Consider the following 22657-nt stretch of genomic DNA (forward strand, 5'->3'; position numbering starts at 1 on the left):
ACAGTGCCATCCACAGATCCCCCTCCCCATAACAGCCCCGGCCCCGCCGCTCACAGCAGTAGACTATTCCTTAACTGGCAGTAACTTTTACTGGAACTTTAAATCAGATCTATGATCTCTATTACCTTACAAATACAATGAAGCTCCGGTAACAGGCAGAGCGGGCGGCGGCGTAACGTCACTTACTCACGTGATGCACTTGCTCCGCACACTTTATAAATGAAGCAGGCGAAGCAGGCGCATCACGTGAGCAAGTGACGTTACGCCGCCGCCCTCTGCCTGTTATCGGAGCCTGATTGTAAGGTGATAAAGATGCGCTGATTTAAAGTTCAGTTAAGGACCAGCAGGCATAGTGCCTGGCCGCCCGCTCCCGCCCGCATAGCAACGAATCGGCCCAATTATTCGATAACTGGATTCGTCGACAACGAATCCCGTTATCGAATATTATCGATAACTTCGATCAATCGTTGCAGCCCTACACATATGGCATTACTATGCTGTCCTTGCAATAGACCCACTACACTAATCTTCATTTATGCCAGTTTTTTTGGTGCACATGAAGACAGAAATCTATGGCAGCTCATAGCTGCTATACGTTGTGTGATTTACCTTTATTTTTTTTCTTAAATTCAAAATTAACAGAAAATTTGGTTAGCAATCTTGTACATTTGAATTTCTATGCTTTTAAAGCAAATAGTGATACCTCACACATTTGTAATTAATTTTACATTCACTATATGTCTACTTTATGTTGTCATTATATTGTAAATGTTCTTTTCTTTTCTTAGGACATTAGAAGGTTTAGAATTTTAGAAGCAACTTTTCAAATTTTAAAGAAAATCTTCAAAACCAACCGACTTTTTTTAAGGACCAGTTCAGTTCTGAAATGACTTTGAGGGACTTATACAATAGAAACCACCCATGAATGATACAATTTTAGAAACTACACCACTTAAGTTATTCAAAACTGATTTTAGAAACTTTTTAAACCCTTTAGGTGTTCTAAAAGAATTAAAGCAAAATAGAGGTGAAATTTAAAAATGTTATATTTTTTACAGATTTTTCATTTTAATAAATGTTTTCATGTAATACAGCAAAGAGTAACAGAAAAACAAACCTCAGTATTAGGGGGGCACTCTCCTATCTAGAACCAAACGGAATGGGATACAAATATAAATTTACAATTTATTTAATAATGAACATTCTCGTATATAAACAACAAATTACAATTACTATAACTAACTAGGTCGACCTAGTATCATAAATATAAACTATTAAAAAATATCAATGAAAGATTAAAAATAAAAATATAAGTGAGGATTATCTATATTTCATATATCCCACAAAATAGTCCAGTGATATGGACGAGACCACAGGCTGCATTCTTGAACCTCTTCTTGCGCAGGGTGCCGGCGGCGCTGCGAGGGAAGCACGCGTCGCCATCCCTTCGTTATAACTTAGCTGTGAAAATAAAAAAATACATTGTTTTTATAGTAAAATATTGCTTTAGCCCCACATTTTTAATTTTCATAAGTGGTAACAGAAGAAAAAGCACCCCACAATTGGTTACCAATTTTTTTCCTGAATACGGAACCACCCCAAATGTGTTCATAAACTGTTGCAAGGGCACCTGTAGGGCTCAGAAGGGAAAGAGCATGTTTGGGTTTTGGAGGACAGATTTCACTGAAATGGTTTTCAGGTGCCATGTCACATTTGCAGAGCCCCAAAGCAGGGCTGCATCTGCCATAAGGCAAGATGAGCATCTCACATCAGGTGGCAGCGGACCTGCCTGAGTGATGGTGGGGCAGTTTACAGCAGGATATTGGAAAATCTGTCTCCCATACCTGGTGTTCAGCCTCACAGGTCTCAGCCTTTGACCATGTGATCATAACATCATGCCAGTCCTAGCTCAGGAGGTTTCACAAATACCCACGCTGGGATGTGGAAACAAATGTTTTTGTGTCTCCATTTTCTGAACGCCATATTTTTTTTTATTCATACATTATTACACAAGATGACAAAAAAATTGGTTGTTTTAGCACAGTTTTTATTTATTTATTTTTACACCGTTCACCTTAGGGTTAGGTCATGTGACATTTTTATAGAGCAGATCATTATGGATGTGGCAATATCTAATATGTATACTTTTTCTTATTTATTTAAGTTTTACACAATAATAGCATTTTTGAAACAAAAAAAAATATGTTTTAGTGTCTCCATAGTCTGAGAGCCATAGCTTTTTTATTTTTTGACCAATTGTCTTAGGGTCTAAAATTGGTATAGTAATGCAGTGCAATGCTTTTGCTGTAACTGAATGGTATTCTGAAGTAATACAACATGTGAAAAGTAAATACAGTTTTTGCAATAAAACATGTCATTAACACAATTATAGTAATGCAGTGCTTTCAGTAAAATGTTTTTTCTGTAACTACATGGTATCTTGAAGTAATACAACACGTTCAGTAAAACGGGTATAGTAACGCAGTTTTTGCAGTAAAACATCTTCACTAACTTGGGTATAGTAATGCAGTGTTTACAGTAAAATGTGTTTGCTGTAACTACAGGGAATGCGCTGAATCGCAAAATTACAAACAGTAGATAAATTGAAACTTGAAAATGAAGAAAAGGTCCAGCTTCCAAAAAAATTAAGTTCTTTATTCCAATACAAACAAGAACATTAAAAATCCAACATAGCAACCGGGTCTACTCGTTTCGGATCCTCTAATACTGATCCTAACTCATGACTAAGCCTTGGACTTTTGTGATAAATTGAAACTGGTTTCTAAAGAAAGGGGGAAACTGCATAGCATTTGCAACAGAAATTCTTATTGATGCTGAAGGCACTGTTAATAAGTTTACGAACAGTGAAAACTTTACTTTTTTTTTAAAGCTGGCTGGTTGTCCATTTACAGAAAAAAATTAGCTTCTTGCAGGATTTTGTAATGTATGAACAATACACAACTCTGAGTGACTAGTCCATCACTCTCTGTTTTTATTCTTTCCCTGATAAAACCCTAAGTACTGTTTCACATGAGCGAGTCCTCGGTTCTGGCCTTGCAGGAGCACACAGCGGTTATCATGATTTATAATGCTATGTGCCTCTGCCTGACTTACTTTTACAGAATAATACTGACATAAAGCTGTCACTATGATTCTGTTGCAAAAAGGTCATACAGGGACACATAGCATTATAAATCATGATAACGTTGTGGGCTCCTGCAAGTGCAGAACCGAGGATCATGCTCACACACGGAGCGTGATTCTTGCAATGGACTCGCTCATGTGAAACAACCTTAAATCTACCTAATTATACCACTATACTCTCCCTTTCTTCTCCCTATCACACCTACATTGCTAGCATGTGTGTGCAATTGCTTTATGGAAGGCACAGCTAAGGCCTCTTGCACATGAACGTTTGCGCCACGTGGTCGTGCTGCGACCCTCATTTTGCATGAACACCGTCCGCAGGGCAGCGGATCACGGACCGCTTTAATGGTTCTGCGATCCGGCCGTTCCGCAAAAAGATAGGACATGTTCTATCTTTTTGCGCAACGGAAGTACGGGACTCCGTAGTGCTCCCGTAGGGTTCTGTTCTGCATCTCCGGATTTGCGGACCCATTCAAGTGAATGGGTCCGCATGTGTGATGCGGAATGCCCACGGAACGGCGCATGTGTATTGCGGATCCACAAATGCGGTCCGCAATACGGCCACGGAAGCGCACATGTTCGTGTGAAAGAGGCCTAAAATACATGCTTTCAGATCAATATGATCTGCAAGAAACCTATGCCTAAAAGTCATCTGATAAGACTGACTATTAGTCTCTGAGCCAAACAGGGCATGACCCTGCCTTATGTCATGTGATCTTTCATCTTCGCCAATTTTTACAGTAGAATGGTGCTGGTCACCATTTTTGCACCATTCATCTGAAGAGTCTAAAACTCTAGATTTGTTTGGCAGAGAAATTTTTGTAAAATTCATTTATAATTGATTTGCTCATTAATATTTCACAAACCTTATCCGATTCAACTCTTTACTCCTCTCTCCATATTGATACAAAGAAACAAAAAACCAAAAGGGGCCCTCAGGCCCAGACTGAATTCAGCACATGCAATACATATTGCGGCAACAATACGGCAAATTCTCCATATTGAGAGTACTGTTTTACATTATTTGTCTCATTCGCTGTACTATTTCTATATCTTTTCCAATATAAGTGGGACACTTCAGATAATGTGCTGCTGTTTTAACATGCCTAATGATGAGACCTAAATTGTCATGAAAGCTTGGTATTTGTAATCTCCTTTGTAGTCAGCCATTTCTACTGAAGACTCTTATGGGGTCATTTATGAAGACCAGCGCTTTAGAAGCCGGTCTTACATGATGTGCCTAAGTTATGTAGAGCACCGGCCTCTACATAACTAAGGTGCATCCGCCGCTGGCCTAAATCTATGCCAGCTTCCTTACTGGCGTAGATTTAGATATTTTTCTACGTCTAAAACAGGCATAGAAAATGATAAATGAGATGGGCCTTCTGGCCCGCCCATGCCACACACCCTTTTTTAGACTTGTCGTAAGTGGGGAAAAGTTGCAGATTCGGCTGCAAATCCTCTTTGTGAACAAATCTGTGACAGATATATGCCGAAAATTGGCATATATCTAATAATAAATGACCCCCTTAATTTTCATCTTCCCTATCTACTGGTTAATGCGATACATAGATTGAAAGAGGCTGACTGAGCAGGCACAAGGTGACTTTTTGTGTTAAATGTAACTTTTTGTTTATGAACTTACCAAGAGTGTGAATAAACACTGCACTGTTTGATTTAAGAACTGGTTGGTGCCTCTATAAGGCGTCTGCTATCCTGTCTACCAGAGCGAATCCCCACATGAGGTACACTAGGGTACCATAGAAGTCTATTGCTGCCATGTTATGGCTCTGTACAACTTGACAAGTCCTTATAGTTAAAGAGGTTTTTCTATCTGGACAGTTATGGAATATCCACAGGATATTCCATAAGTGTCTGACAGGTGCAAGTCCCACCTCTGGAACCAAGTCTTATCCTGAAAATGGGGCCCTGTTTCCTAATTGCTGTGGAGGCCACTACATACCTGTGACTCTACATTCACTTTTGTGGAACTTCCAAAAATACCTGAGCAGTGTTACTCAGCTATTTTTGAACTCTCACAGAAGTAAACTGAGAGAGATGGACATGGCTGCGGTCACATTCTTCACATAGCAGTTGGTTGTCGAGGTCGGAACTGCACTCATTAGGTATTACATTTGCCATAAATGTCCACATCAGTTCAACTGAAGTCCGGCAGTTATTGTTGGAGCTGGTGTTCAGGAGTTGCATCAATGCTATTGGATCTGCTGGGCAGTGATAGTTACAGCAAGTAGGTACTATGTGAACAAGGTCCAGTGCTGCTGTAGTGCAAAGTACCGCTCTGCTACATATGCCTTAGGCTACTTTCACACTCGCGTTTTGGGCAGATCTGTCATGGATCTGCAAAAACAGATCCGTTACAATAATACAACTGCATGCATCCATCACGTACGGATCTGTTTGTATTATCTGTAACATATCCAAGACGGATCCGTCATGAACTGCATTGAAAGTCAATGGGAGACAGATCCGTTTTCTATTGTGCCAGATTGTGTCAGATCCATTTGGCTCAATTTCGTCAAGCGGACAGCAAAACGCTGCAGGCAGTGTTGTGGTGTCCGCCTCCAGAGCAGTATAGAGATTGATCGGAGGCAAACTGATAGATTCTGAGCGGATCTTTTTCCATTCAGAAGGCATTAGGGCAAAACTGATCTGTTTTGGACCGCTTGTGAGAGCCTAGAACGGATCTCACAAACAGAAAGCCAAAACGCCAGCGTAAAAGTAGCCTTTAAGCTAAGAAGGAGTGGAGGATGCAATTATCATTATCATTCACAGTGGCAATACTCACTCCGATGTTCCCTTGGGCTATGGCAGTTATAGAAGGGTGCACCCTTTCTTTCCTCGGGTCACACCCTGATCTTGGGACTCCTGCCTGATGGCAGTTGGGACGCCTTGGTGTTGTAGATTTGGTGCGGGTGCAAAGTAGGAGATTGGTGTATGGTGCTGGAGTGAGACCAGTTGTAGAAAATAAATAAGTGTCTCTTTACTAAAGTGCAGAATGTGAGTTGTAGTACATCCAATGCTATGAAAACATAGTGATAAACAATTCTCAGTGCAAATCTCCCAGATAGCAATGTATGGATATAAGCCAGGATGTGGAATGTAGTACTCCTTCCCTCTATCTCTCCAAAGTCTCTCTCTCTGCATAATCTAAGGATTGCAATATTATTCTTGCAATGGTGCCTGTGATTCCCAGATGAGGGGTACAGGATTAAGATATGGGGGGCCATGTCCAAGTGTGAAAGGTGTTTTAGCAATGTCCGTCTTAAACAGCAAATACTGTACTGACTCCAGTGCTTGGACATGCAGATTCCGGACCTTTCCTTTCTTTCTGGAGTGCTGTAAAGTAGAGATGGCTTGCTTGATGCAATATACTCAGTTGAGTTCAGAGACAGTGATTCTCTGGAACTCAACTCCAGTACTCTGAGGAGTGAGCACATGCTATTTCCTCTCACTTTTTCAGCTAACATATTACTCCATAAGCTAGGGACAGACCTAGGTCCCTCTCCTAACCTCCTACAAGGGCAGGATCAGGATTATTAACCCTGACATATCCATACAAAACTATGCATGAACAGTACAATACATCAAATAACATAAAATAATAACAATTTGCAAGTATCCTGTTTTGGGCCACTGCACATGCATAAAGCAGAGTTCATATATCCAGCTTTTTTTTTGCTTACATTCTTGTCCTTTTCGGCTGTGTTGATGCAGACTATGCTGATTTCACTATGGTTACTTAATTTCCTTCCTAGAACTATCAGCTAGAGTTATTTGTGTGACATTACAATTAGCGATAGTATATAGGATGCAGCTGTGCCCTCCATGGCACAGACAAGTCTCACGCACGTAAATATGATGCATAATTTCTAATCATGATGTGCTGGAAGTACAGATGAGCAAAGGTTAAAAAAAAATTGATACGGCTGCTTCACTGAACTTTGTCAAGAAATTTGATTCGTTATAACTGACTACATCATAAATCATTATTTATTGTATGGAGCGGGTGCAATGATAAAATGGCGATCATGACGCTCCCCATTGTGGCATCTGAGGCTTACATTCAGGTGTTCATGGGTTAATCCGGGGTTAAAAAAAATTATACTCACCTCATCCACTTGATCGTGGAGAGACCACATGCTCCCTTATTGATTGAAAAAACCTGCCTAAGGATCTGCGGAGAGCGTGATGACGTCACCATGTAATCACGCTGGCCATACGCAGTGACATCATTCAGCCACCATTTTAGGAAAAATCCGGATTTGTGGCGAATTGAATTTTTCCTAAACTTCGGATGCTTCGATTTCTTCAACAATAGCTGGAAGCAATGAGAGAATAATGAAATGTTTCCACCTGTCCTATACCAATACCTCACAACTTTTGAAAAGCCCAAAGAGGGACAATGAGTGTCGTGTGAGTCATGCCTCTGACCCCACCCAATGCTGCTCAGTTCCCTTTGAACCCATGTATAGTAATAGTACCACATATATAGTACTGTTAGTACACCCCTAGTGTGCCAACTCTGCAAGAATGTCCCCTTACTGCCCCTCAGAGTAAGGATACACTCAGTGCCCCTGAGACAGTATGATGCCCCATTAGTGCCTCCTCGCCCAGTGCCTCTGTAATGTCCCGGAGTGCCATTACCACTTCTTTTTGGCACCTTGCTACCATCTCCTATGTGCTAATGTATAACATCTAATGTACCTCATGTCATTGCCTAATAATGTGCACATTTATTTCTGAAACTGTTGTGTTCATGCAATAACTGGTCCACCAGCAGATGGCGGCAGCAATTGGCAGAGATAGTTTCTCTGGAGAGGAACCTTCTGGTATCTTCCAGCCCTCTCTAGCAAGGGAGTTCAGTGTTCGGGAGAAGTTAGTTGTAGCTTAGCCTTCCCCTCCGTGGGGACAGGTCGTGTCTAGTCCACCCTCCTTAGGGAGAGTTTGTGTGCTGGCTAGCAGAGCACTGCCTGCTCTGCTGGGCCCAGAGGCCCTGCCTCTGAAGTCTACATGGTTGCTTGCCTCCTCCTGGGCTTGCATTGCCTTCATCCAAGCTGAGCCGAAGCTTGAGGTACTCTAAAGCCAGGACAAGAAGTTCCTAGAATTATAAGTAAGAGACAGACTACAGCTAACTTAAGTTCCAGCAGAAGAGGAAGAGTTTCCTATTTATCCAGCCAAGCATAGCAGAGCTGAGATAGCTGCAGATAAGTATTTGCCTGCCAAAGTTAAGCCAATACCTGCTGATGACCAAAATATTGTTTGGAAGCTGATTGGATTACCAATTTATGCCAAGTAAAAGCAACTGTTCAACGTTACTACAAGTCTGGACTCCATTTATTCCATTTGTTCATCATCCAAGTTCAACTACCCTTTTTGCAGTGCTTCGGACCACATCACGTCTGGGATCCACGGATATCCAGGTAGGAACACCACGACATGTGTATATAAAATCTACAGAGATTGTAGGCCACCCTGCACCACTGTGGCAATCCAACCTCTTGGTACCAACAATACCATCTACGAAGGGAGCTTTGTGCTTCCGCTGCTTAACCGCAGCTGGCGTCACGTTTACTTTCTCTATAAGAGGGACATATTTCGTAGAAACCTTCCAAGGGGCAAGGGATACCCCAAGCGTGGCCTAGTGGACCCGTTGCACCCCCTATGCAGTATGATGTCCCTATGTGCCCCCACACAATTGAAAGCCTGCTAAGTTCCCCCTCACAGTAGAAAGTTCCTATAAGTTCTCACCACACAGTTTAGGTGACCCCACACTGTATACTGCCCTCATAAGTTTCCCCCACAATATGAGTCCCCTTACATAGTAATACTCCCTAAGTATGAATACTCACTTATCCTACGTTCCCATGGTAAACAGTGCAGAGCAGGCCTACTCTGGTCTCTGAGCCGATGTGCCCTGTCTGTGGCTTAGCTCAGCAGGCATGATGCCATCGCTGTATCACACCTGCCTATGTCAAACCACTGGCAGCAGAGGAATGGTAGAACAGTAAGTTGACACTTCCCTGCTTCACTATTTTGTTCAACTGTATGTGCATCCTGAGGACACACATACAGTTTAAGTCAGGACATGCAAGGGTCAAAGGCTGAAATTTGGCACTGTCCCGCTGTATAGCGATACCTATACTTTAAAGCAGTGACCTTTAACTTTAGGCTCTCTGGTATCTCTAAAACTAGAACTCTCAGTATGCCTTGAAAACCACATCAACAAAAGCCATGGGTTGAAGATCCTTGCCTTATAGCAACTAGGTTATTATTTGTCACAGTACAATCGTTCTTTGCATCTTTGTTGGTTTTATGACATGGTTAGAGGCCATAGTTGCTGGGGTTTATCAGAGTAGACTGGGATCCTACTACATTAGAAAAATCAATTACATGATAGAATTCTGTCTGCCGGGTCAGCTCAACGCATGGAAATTTATACAAGTCTAGATATGGTTCGTACCAATGTGAGGGGGGGATCGTCTACGTCCCAACTACTGCGTTTAGAATCTAAATGGATCTTCAATTTGGACACAGTGGCTCCACATGGGCTCAATGAAGAACTTACCTTCACTGGCTTCTATATTTAAACCTGAGCATATACATATGTATCCTCAAATTTTTATTAGTTTGGAGGGTACATTTACATGTAGAATTTTCCCTCTGAAGCTGTATTATGCCCCCATTAGGCTCAAGGCATGGTGGATAAACCCGTCTGTTTGAATGGAGCATCTGGGCAGTCAATACGTGGATGGGAGGCGCAATTCAAGTAATTATTTTTATTTTTATGTGTGCGCCGGTATTGAAAATGTATTATTATGGGTATATAGGGATAGATAAACTTTATTGTGGATTGACATTGGGCAGGCTTAATTGATCTATTAAAATATTTGTAGTATTCCATTTATGTACTCATCTTCTATTTGTTCCTTACAGGTCTTCCTCTTTCTGTTTCTTTTCCTTTTCATTCACGGGCACGCACCCTTTCACTTTTTGTCAGTATTTCCGTGTTCCCTTACACGGCTTACTCTATCACTCATGTTTTTTGCGTCACATTTTAGTTCAGGTCGGATCCACTCCCAGGATCCTCATTTTCAAGCTATCACTAATATATAACTAATAATGACAATAAAATTGCATCACGATATTATCCTGCGGGAACCTTTAATGGGGTCTATCATTATTATTATTATCATGCTTTCTTGTGGTATGTGGATACTGTAAGACCCTGCCCCATATTCATTGTATATAGGTTACCGTATGTACCCGACATGTAATATGGATGGGTGGCACTAGATTTTGTGTTTATACCATCTCTATGTCCATATATGCTCCATTATCTCCCCCTCCATGTTTGTATGCCTCCTTCCCCAGTATGTGGAGTGCACTGTGCGCTCCACGTTTCTTTGTGGAGCGCAGGATGCGTTCCAGCATGCGTTCCATCACGGCCCTGGACTTCCGGTTACTGTGACTTACACTTCCGGCACGCCATCGCCGTCAATTTGCCTCCGCTGTACCACCTACCTGCGATCCCTAAACCAAGGCGATGTATGGCTACACCTTCACTCTCCAGCATGGTGGCCTCATCGCGCGTTCTATGTCATAATTGAGGCGCGCGGGGCGTTCCACCATGCGTTCCATTGCGGCCCCTTATTTCCGGTCATGTGACCCACATGTCCGGCATATTTAGCTGCATAGCGGTGGTTCCCATTCATTCTTCAATTCTTATTGATAAATTTGTTGTAAAAATTTGTTGTATAGAAAAATTGTTAAATCTTGTTCCTTACAGAACCTTGGGCATTAGGAGCCTGTCTCATTCACAAATTTAATACTATAAACATTATGACAATTGGATACTATCGCGGTTCGACCATGTGACCTGTACTTCCGGTTTCCGGCCACAAACGGCCTAATACACCCCCTTATTGCTGACAGTATCTTGCTGCACAGGTGAATTTTATACAGACCTTATTTGCTACCCTTTATAACAGGACACCCCAACACTTGGTCCTTTACTCCTGAGGAAGCCGGACTGTTCCGGCGATACGCGTTGGGTGCGTTCTCATTCTCACAGGTCCACTATACCAGCGGTCATTTAGGTTTGACATTTTTTGTATTCAGACTTTACTTTGGTTTGCTTGTATTTCCAATGGTCTCACCTTATTTCACATTTGCTCTATGCTTGATATTGTATATCTATGTGCTGGTTTATAATATACATGCTTAATTGTGGCATCTAGTGGCCCTGAATGTGTCGGTTATATTTACTGCATACCGCACTTCGTTCTATTGTATACAATTTTTAATCTGTATTCGTTGGTGTGTCTAATAAACTTTATATTTTTGATAATTTTGGATTGTTGAATGTGCATATATGGGGTGGTTCTCATGACTCTTTCTTGGGTCAGTTACATTGTCTTATGCTTTTTTTACCACCCTCTGCACTCCACATTTTATTAGGTGTGCCCCCTTATTTGTGTATTTCCTGGAAATTTATACAAGTTCTATCAAAGTTTTTGTAATTTGTTTGTGAATTGAAATATGAAGGTTCAGATCTGGAAAATTCGTTTTCATCTCTGTTTCAGTTATTTGAAGATAGGGAGAGGTACCGTTTCTCACTGAAGAAATCCAGCTTGTGTATGAAGACACCAAAAGCTGGAGATATATATTTTACATACATCCCTCCTGACTGCTAAGCCAAGTGTATATGGATTCTCAATAGAGAGAAGGGAGTAAGCTACCAGTAGAGTTGAGTGAAGCGAGTTGAATAACTTCGGTAGTTGATTTTTAAAGTGGAAAACCACTTTCAAATTTGAAACTGAACTCTGCTTCAGTTTCTGACTAGTACCTTGGAACCAAAGCAAAGTTCAGTTTCAAGATTTTCCACTTTAAAAATCAACTACCAAAGTTATTCAACAAAGTCACGACGACTTCGCAAATAACTTACCTCAGCTCATCGGAGCCCATACATTCTAATACGGTATGGAGACGAATCTCCGTACACTATTACTCCGATGTTTTGAACGAAGTGACTTTGGATTAAGCATCCGAAATTCACTCCGCTCAACTCTACCTGCAACCATAGGTGTTTTTCTTAGAACTAAAGAATCAGACGTCCAGTTGATCTTTGTTTCCCCACCCTCTGCCATCAAAGCACGGCAACACATTAGATGGTCGACTGGTCCAGCTAAAATCGATAAGTTCAACAATAAATATATATGACCTTGGAGTGAAATCCAGGGATTCTGCCACACAGACAACTAGAGATAGGTGTGAGGTCACTAACACTCAGCGAAAGTCAGGGGCAGGCTTACACTTGTAACAAGTTCACACATACACAGCATAAATACACACATCTATGCAGTATATACACACACACACATAAATACAGCATATAAACATAAATACAGTATATAGCATATCCATACACAGCATCTACAGACATACATACAGCATTTAAACACACATACACAGCATATACACACAAACACCACCAGACAGTCATTATTTTTCACTAGGAAGATTCCGATGCATTGAACGTATTAGGTGATACACAGAAATGTTTAATATATTCCATCCATTTATGTATTTTCTCCCAACCTCACTAGGGGTGGGTTCACATGGTTATAACGGAAAATAACGGAATCCATAAGACGGAAGGACAGATCCTTTCTTCTGCCCATAGACTTGTATTGTGACAGAATGCAAAACTGAAGTGTTTAAAAGGCATTCCGTTTGCTTTCCGTTCTAATAGAAGTCTATGGGAATCAAAACGGATCCGGCTGGGTCCCGTTATGCAAGATGCAAAAACAAAGTCCTGTCGACAGGACTTTGTTTTCCGTCTTGCATAACGGGACCCAGACAAATCCGTTATGCTTTCCTATAGACTTCTATTAGGACGAAAAGCATTCTGTCTGGGTATTCCGTTATTTTCCGTTATAATGGAAAGTCATAACAGAATCCCTAACACTAATGTGAACCTACCCTAACTTATACACAAATACATATGACTACTTTATCACACCCCAAGCGAATATAGACTCCAGAACAGACCCCAAAATGTGTTCAGATGCAAAGCTCAGAGTAAATACAGACATCAGACCCCAAAGTAAGTATAATAAAATAAATAGACCCCTGAGCAGATCTCAGTCCAGGGTTCTGACAACCTGTTTATTGTACTAATTGTTTTTTCCCGATAACAGAACCAAAAATGATGGATGACCCCCAGTTTTATTTAGGGTCCATTCACACGTCCGTTGTTTCTTTCCTGATCTGTTCCATTTTTTGCGGACAGATCTGGACCAGATCTGTACCCATTCATTTTCAATGGGTCCTGAAAAAAATCGGACAGCACAATGTCAGATTTTTTTTCAGGACCTATTGAAAATGAATGGGTACAGATCTGGTCCAGATCTGTTCCAAAAAAACTGAAAGATCAGGAAAGAAACAATGGACGTGTGAATGGACCCTTACAGACATGCACCAAAATAATGTCCTTCAATTACAAAATTAAAGAGGCTATCCAGGATTTAAAAAACTGACAGCACCAAGTGAAATAGCCTCCTGGACATTCACTTCAGGAGTCACATTGTCTCATTAATGATGTGCCCCTAGCTGCCAACGAAGTGACCCCTCTACATGCACACATTCCCAGCAGTGCATGCTTGTGTCTTAAGTATGGCAAAAGTCACTGACAGTTTTTTTCCACCTTCTTGAGCCATGATATCTGCTTTCTAGAGAGAGATGGAAAGCCTACACGCATTAGATGGTTGCCCTGTTACACCAAAATGGGTAATTTCGAATGACATTCAACTAATGTGAGTAGACATCTTTAGAGATCTGCAATGTGATCACCCCCCCTCCACCAAAAAAGGCTGTTGACAGTTAAGCTGCATTTACACGGTGCAATGAACAGCAAATCGTTGGGAAGAAGGCGTTCCTTACCGACAGTCGGCTGCTCATTTACATGCAGTGATCTCCACCACAGTATGAGAACGATGGGTCGCTATTGTGATAGCTCAGCATCATACAGCTGCATTGTCTGTGGGCAGCAGATCGCTGTGTAAATCTGCTGCCCAGAAACGATAACAATAACGTTTCGCTCATTCATCGGGTGATCAGCGGTGCCTTTAGACAGGCAGGAACGAGCATTCACAGGAACATTTGTTCCCGATAATCTGCCCGATTATTGCACAGTGTAAATCCACCTTTAAGTTGTCTTCACAATTAGAGGTATCTGTTTTCATTCTTCCTCTGACTTCTAGTTAGTCTCCTTTCATCTCTTTGAGGTATTGTAAGTCTATAAGGGCCATTTATTAAACAAAAGTATACCTAAATTAGGTGTATTTCTGATGCAGATTGCGGCGCGAATGCAATAGAGCAGGACCGTGGTACGGTTACACGGACGCCAAATTATGCAGTGGGTCAGGATATGGGTTTAATAGTCTATAGTTTTGTTCGTGACGCCAATTGCAGCGTGCGCAGGATACAGTCACAGGGCCCTTTAAGGTGTTGTAACTCACGTACCAGGTTAGGAATGCCAGAGTGGTGTAATGTCTCTGTATGGTAGTGGTAATAGTGTCAACGGTGTCTCCTACCTGGGTACGGCTGGACTCCTGGATCCTGGCTCACTTGCAATAAAATGAGTGTGGTGCTAGTAGGAGTAATTGAGTAATTTGCAGCAGTAATTGAGATCCAAACCTTGGGTAAAGTTAAAACTTGTCTTTACTGGTTGTAGCTTTCATCCAAGCAAGATACAGCATTAGTCTTTGGTCCCAGCAGGTATTGACAATGTGTGGCAGGAATATATCTTCTGCTCTATCATGTACCTGGAGCTTTGCAGGAAAGGACGTCTGCTTTGTAGCTCTAATCTGTGGCAGGAATTTTGCTTATGCGCTTTTTATCTTCTGCTGTCTGGGGACTGACTAGCTTTGAGGAGGAATATGGCTTCTCATGGGTCTCTGGATGGTACTCACAGCTATCTTCACAGGGTATGGTTCTTCCTGGAACTCTTGAGTTGTCTGCTTGCTTCTTCCAGCTGAGGATGCAAGGCTCAGGCTGGGGCTGATGATCAATGTCTCAGCCGAGACAAGATCCCGGCTTTGGATCCCTATATCTTGGAGCTCCTACACGCACAGCCTTCCTCTAGCAGGGGTGGCTGGCACACTAACTTAACTTCATTCTCTCCCCATGAGGCAGGATGTGGGCACAGCCCACTTCTGCTCACAGAGGGGGGAGCTAAACTGGAATGTACTATTCAAGCCTAGGAACACTAAACTGGCTCTAACTCCTTGCTAACACATTGCTGCAACCTGCTGGTGAACATAGAAATTATAGCAATATACATGTAACAAGGCTTTCAATGCACATTTGTGAGAATATTATGTGAAATTACATCTGATGACAATGTTAATGCTCTTAACGGGTCATAGCAGGGTAAAAGAGTTTCGTAACACAACTCTGGGGTGTTACACAAAGGTCCTTTGTGCCGCAATCTGCAACTAGTCCTCGCTCACGCCAGATTTATAAAAGTGGGTGTGGCGTGGGCATGGAAAGAGACTGGCTGGGAGGCCCATCTCATTCATCATTCTCCTTACCTGGTTTAGGTGTAGAATAAGGTCTAAATCTATGACAGCTAGGAATCTGTCTTACATTTAGAAGTGGCAGTGGATCCACCAAAGTTATGTAGAGTCTGCCGCCTCTTTATAACTCCGTCGGATCCACCGCCAGAGCAGGGCCTTATTAAGACCGGCGTCTAAAATGCTAATCTTAATAATTGTGCCTATGTTCTTATTTCTGCACTATGTTGGTTCAAAGTATCTTCTAAATTGAAAGCTAGCCCTCCACTTCCCATAGTATGACTTGGGGAAATGATATACCTCTTTGTCAGGAATGACCTCTATTTGTGAGGTGGGCTGAACAGAACCGCTTTAATTCAGGCATGCCCAACCTGCGGCCCTCCAGCTGTTGTAAAACTCCCACCATGCTTGGTTTTAGATTGATAGCTATAGGCTTTCCGGGCATGCTGGGAGTTGTAGTTTTGCAACAGCTGGAGGGCTGCAGGTCTAGCATCCCTGGACTCTGCTTCATTTAAATAGACTATGTACTTCCTCTTCAGTCAAGTTCTTTCAATAGAAATCTGTCTCTTCTCATCTGGGAAAGTTCTCACTGGATGCTAAGGGTCTCTATAGGCATTTGCTTCCTGCACAAAATATATGGAATTATATCTCTTCTGACATGTGGATCCACAGTTGCGGAGCACTCTGTTATCACTATTGTGAACGGGTGGCACTTAGCTGGCACTGTTTATATGGGGTACTTTGCTGGCTATACCATTTATAGTACTATTAATAAGGGTACAGTAATAATGGTGATATCGAGGGCACCTTGGCTGTTATTATACGTGCAGGCTAATTGTGTGCAATATGGTAGCATTATCTACTTACACTGTATAGCCATATAATTTACGTGTTTTATAAAAATGACACTGTGTCTGTTAGGTACATCTGTTTGTATCTATGTGCATTCTGCATATGCACAAGCATTCCCACCTGGACCCACCTGAAACAAAATACTGCGTACCCTCCAGGTACTATGCAATATTCTTCAGTTTCAGCATACCTTCTTTATCAGTGGAGGTGCTGGGTGCTCATTGGCGGAGGTACCCCACTATCTGATATTGATGGCCTATCATGAGGCTAGGACAATTATATAAAAGCAGTGGACAACCCATTTAATCCACTTCCATATTGAGTAAAGAGCAGTAATTCTTTTAGCAAACGTATGAGAACCTATTAAAAGTCTCACTGATCTAATAACAGATGTAATCCATCACATACAACAATATCATATAAACAAACATTTTATTTTATGCCAAACTTCATCATTCTGTGGAAACTGTCAGTGAGGCAGAAACATATCAGCTTTGTCAGTCATATTTAGAGTACACAACTAGAAGCTGCTGCCATGTGTTCAGAGCCAGAGACGCCGTATCGGCATGCAATCTTAATTCCGTGGCTTTTCCATAACATTCATTGTTTCTTTATTATGCCTGTACGATATTTTGCAGTGTTCCACAGTTAAATGCTCCGAAAAACCAATGAAAAGTTAATGGTGATGTAACTTTGCTCATAGCCCAGAAGCAAGCTCAGTATCATGCCCCCACTGACCATGTACCAATTTTAATACTGGTGTATTCCTATGCGGCAGAGAGGCCTTTGGTTCCCCTCAGAGACTGAGAGGACCAGCCTGTCTACTTTCAAATTCTGAAGAGAATAGTCCAGCACTTGAAGTTGAAACCAAACCTCCTTCATTCAGATTGCATTAAAATCCACCAAACTCAACACATTTCGAGTGAATAAACTTGGCTTAGTTACAAGTCATGAGCGAAATGATGAAATATTCTATTCGGCTGCTTCACCCAATTTCACAAAGAAATTCGATTTGTGACTAATTACTTTGTCGGGAATCGCATTCCTTTTTATGTAGTTGGCGCAATGATGGGGAACGGCAATGATGCCGCATTCATCGCTGGGATTACGGCATCTGAGGCTACAATTAAGGCCTTTCAGGGGTTAATCAGGTTAAAAAATAAATATATATACTCCCCTTATCCATTTTCTCATGGAGAGGCTGTGCCACGGCCGTCTTGATTGAAGACAAGGCACGGCGACATCATCACTGATGACGTCACCGAGCCTGGCCTGACGTGCTGACGTCACACGTCTCCCTACGCAAGGTTTTGCTTGGTATCTTCAATCAAGATGGCTGAGCCGGCCTCTCCGCAAGCAAGTGGATGAGGTGAGTATGTTTTTTTTGTTTTTTACTACCATTTCAGGAAAAATATATTTGCTACCTCAAAGCGCAAGGAAATTCAGCTTTGTGGCGAATTGAATTTTTCCTGAAATTTGTATAAAATTCTATTCATTTAGCTTAGATTCGCTCAACACTATTAGTTATAGCACATCTTTGAAAGGCAGTATCATATTTCAAGTGAACAAACACTTTTTTTTTAAATAAACAAACTGCTGGACTATAGTCTTCAAAATTTGTCAATTCACTGGAAGAAAGTGGAGTGCGTGCACAACATGTGCCATTATCCTGTGCCGGTGACCTGGAATCCTTCTTGCTCATTTATTTTCTCTAGTGTCAAACCTGTAGGCACAAGATAAACGGACAAAGGGATCTGTCATCTGGATGTGCTGCCTTATATAAGCTATAGGTCTGTCCTCCTAATTGACAGAATGTCACCAAAAATGTGCCTTTTGGCTAAAAGGACAATAAAAGGACACATATTTATACACATGTACATGCACAGCGGCCTGTCAGTCAATGCGGAAGGATGGGGAGAGGCAGGGGGACATACCCTTCATGAATACTGCAGTCTTATGAGTCCTCTGTATTCTTCAATGTTCCTAGTAGCCAAAAAGTACAGTTTTTTTGTGTCATTTTCAATAAAAGGAGTGCAAACCTATATTTTTGGTAGGCTGCCTTTATGCAGTCTTGATACCCTTTCTCTTTGTTCACATTTTGTTATGATGCAGCCTTGTACAAAAAAATAAAATCTATTTTTCCCATCAGTCTGCACTCCATAATGAGAAAGTAAAGACAGAATGTTGAAAATCTTTGCTAACCTATTGAAAAGGGAAAACTAAAATATTGCATTGACATAAGTAGTGATGGACGAACATCGGCCGGGACGATTTGCGAATGCAATCGAGCGAACGCGATCAAATGTTCGCGAACCTCAAGTTCATGGCGTGCCCCATTCACTTTAATGGCAGGCGAACCTGAAAAATCTTCAGGTCATATTTGCAGCCACCAAATACTTACTAGAAGTGCACAAATAGTCCCACAACATGGACAGTGACATACCAGAGGGGGACCAGTGCTCTGCTGGAGCCTAGAATTTTTTTATTTTAGGTCACAGGAGTACGGGCCATAAAAATTTGGCATTCACCTGACATAAAATAAATTGTGATTATGTGGCTCAAGGTACATTATGCGGTCACTGAATAACAATTTTACTGTAGCCCACTGGAGTACAGGCCCCAAACATTAGGCATTCACCGTACAGAAAATAACAAGTGATTATGTGGCTGGAGGTATATTAGACGGTCATTAGATAACAATTTTACTGCAGGCCAGGTGAATACAGGACCCAAACATTAGGCATTCACCGTACAGGAAAGAACAAGTAATTATGTGGCTGGAGGTACAAACCGAAGTCCCAAAAAGTTGGGACACTATACAAATCGTGAATAAAAACTGAATGCAATGATGTGGAGGTGCCAACTTCTAATATTTTATTCAGAATAGAACATAAATCACGGAACAAAAGTTTAAACTGAGAAAATGTACCATTTTAAGGTAAAATATGTTGAATCAGAATTTCATGGTGTCAACAAATCCCCAAAAAGTTGGGACAAGGCCATTTTCACCACTGTGTGGCATCTCCCCTTCTTACAACACTCAACAGACGTCTGGGGACCGAGGAGACCAGTTTCTCAAGTTTACAAATAGGAATGCTCTCCCATTCTTGTCTAATACAGGCCTCTAACTGTTCAATCGTCTTGGGCCTTCTTTGTTGCACCTTCCTCTTTATGATGCGCCAAATGTTCTCTATAGGTGAAAGATCTGGACTGCAGACTGGCCATTTCAGAACCCGGATCCTTCTCCTACGCAGCCATGATGTTGTGATTGATGCAGAATGTGGTCTGGCATTATCTTGTTGAAAAATGCAGGGTCTTCCCTGAAAGAGATGACGTCTGAATGGGAGCATATGTTGTTCTAGAACCTGAATATATTTTTCTGCATTAATGGTGCCTTTCCAGACATGCAAGCTGCCCATGCCACACGCACTCATGCAACCCCATACCATCAGAGATGCAGGCTTCTGAACTGAGCGTTGATAATAACTTGGGTTGTCCTTGTCCTCTTTGGTCCGGATGACATGGCGTCCCAGATTTCCAAAAAGAACTTTGAATCGTGACTCGTCTGACCACAGAACAGTCTTCCATTTTGCCACACTCCATTTAAATGATCCCTGGCCCAGTGAAAACGCCTGAGCTTGTGGATCTTGCTTAGAAATGGCTTCTTCTTTGCACTGTAGAGTTTCAGCTGGCAACGGCGGATGGCACGGTGGATTGTGTTCACTGACAATGGTTTCTGGAAGTATTCCTTAGCCCATTCTGTGATTTCCTTTACAGTAGCATTCCTGTTTGTGGTGCAGTGTCGTTTAAGGGCCCGGAGATCACAGGCATCCAGTATGGTTTTACGGCCTTGACCCTTACGCACAGAGATTGTTCCAGATTCTCTGAATCTTCGGATGATGTTATGCACAGTTGATGATGATAGATGCAAAGTCTTTGCAATTTTTCGCTGGGTAACACCTTTCTGATATTGCTCCAATATCTTTCTGCGCAACATTGTGGGAATTGGTGATCCTCTACCCATCTTGGCTTCTGAGAGACACTGCCACTCGGAGAAGCTCTTTTTATACCCGATCATGTTGCCAATGGACCTAATTAGTGTTAATTGGTCTTCCAGCTCTTCGTTATGCTCAAATTTACTTTTTCCAGCCTCTTATTGCTACTAGTCCCAACTTTTTTGGGATTTGTTCACACCGTGAAAATTTGAATCAACGTATTTTTCCTTTAAAATGATACATTTACTCTGATTAAACATTTGATCTGTCATCTACGTTCTATTACAAATAAACAATTGACATTTGCCATCTCCACATCATTGCATTCAGTTTTTATTCACAATTTGTATTTTTACAACGTTCCATGATATTTTTATAGAGCAGGTCGTTTTGGACGTGACAATACCTAATATGTATACTTTTTCTTATTTATTAAAGTTTTAATCAATAATTGCATTTATGAAACAAAAAAAGTGATGTTTTATTGTCTCCATAGTCTGAGAGCCATATTTTTTTTTATTTTTGTCTTAGCTAGGGCCTAATTTTTTTCAGGATGATATGACGGTTTGATTGGTTCAATTTTGGGGAGCATACGCCTTTTTGATTGCTTGGTGTTGCACTTTAAATGATGTCAGGTGACAAATAAATTGCTTTTTTGGCATTGTTTTTATATATATATTTTTTGACGGTGTTCACCTGAAAGTTAGGTAATGTGATATTTTTATGGAGCTGGTTGTTTTGGATGCGGTGATACCTAATATGTATAGATTATTTTACTTTAACACAATAATTGCATTTTTGAAACAAAAAAAATGATGCTTTAGTGTCTCCATGTTCTGAGAGCTATAGTTTTTTTATTTTTAGGGCGATTGTCTTAGGTAGGGGCTCTTTTTTTGTGGTATGAGGTGACGGTTTCATTGGTCCCAGGTTGGGGGGCATATGCCTTTTTGATCGCTTGGTCTTGCACTTTTTGTGATGTAAGGTGACAAAAATGGCTTTTTTTAAAGTTTTTATTTTTTTATGGTGTTTATCGGACAGGGGGAAATAATGTGACATATTTATAGAGCCGGTCGTTACGGACGCGACAATACCTAATATGTGTGTGTTTCCTTTCTTTTTTCTTTTTTTATATAAAATCAGGGGAATGTTTTTACTTGAAACTTTATTTTTGTTTAAATTAAAAACTCTTTTTTTGGACTTTATTTCTGTCCCACTCTGGGACTTTACTTTTTGGGGTCTGATCCCCTCTGCAATGCATTACAATACATCTGTTACACTGAGTAATACACTAACAGGTTGCCTAGGAGACCCAGCCTGAGGCTGAATCTCCTGGGCACCCGTAGAAGGCAGGTCCCGATGCCATGCAAGGGGCAGCGCGGGGACCTGATGGACTCCCTCACCCGACGCAAATCCCTTCTATGCCGCGCTCAGAGGTGAACGCAGAATAGAAGGGGTTAATCCGCCGGCATCGGCTTGTACAGCGATGCCGGCGGATACAACAGGGGCCCGTCTACCAGGGACTGCCGGGCACCTGCAGTGATCGGGTTGATGGTGTTGAATTCCTCCAAGGCCCCAACAATTAGGCAATAACCGTACAGAAAAGATCAAGTGATTATGTGGCTGGAGGTAGATTAGACGGTCAATGGATACCAATTTTACAGCAGGCCAGTGGAGTACAGGCCCCAAACATCAAGCATTCACCGGACAGAAAAGGCCTTTTATGCCACTGTATATACATAAGACAGGGACCATTCTTTGTTCTGGGTGGTGGCGGATATGTGTGGGCTGTCATGAGGAAATTCAATTAAATGTGATCTTCACAGACGTTGAATTCCTCTGAGATCCATGACTCATTTTTAGAAATGTGAGGTAGTCCACACTGTTGTGAGCTAGGCGAGTGTGCTTATCGGTCACGATCCTCCCTGCTGCGCTGAACATGCTTTCAGACAGGAAACTCGATGAGGGGCAAGCAAATAGTTCCACTGCAAATTGTGCCAAGCCTGGACAAGCCAAGGTCAAGCCTGCACACCCAGTAGTCAAAGGGTTCCTTGCTTCTCAGAGCGTCCA

This window comes from Bufo gargarizans, chromosome 2 (genome assembly GCF_014858855.1).
Source record: "Bufo gargarizans isolate SCDJY-AF-19 chromosome 2, ASM1485885v1, whole genome shotgun sequence".
Classification (NCBI taxonomy): Eukaryota; Metazoa; Chordata; class Amphibia; order Anura; family Bufonidae; genus Bufo; species Bufo gargarizans.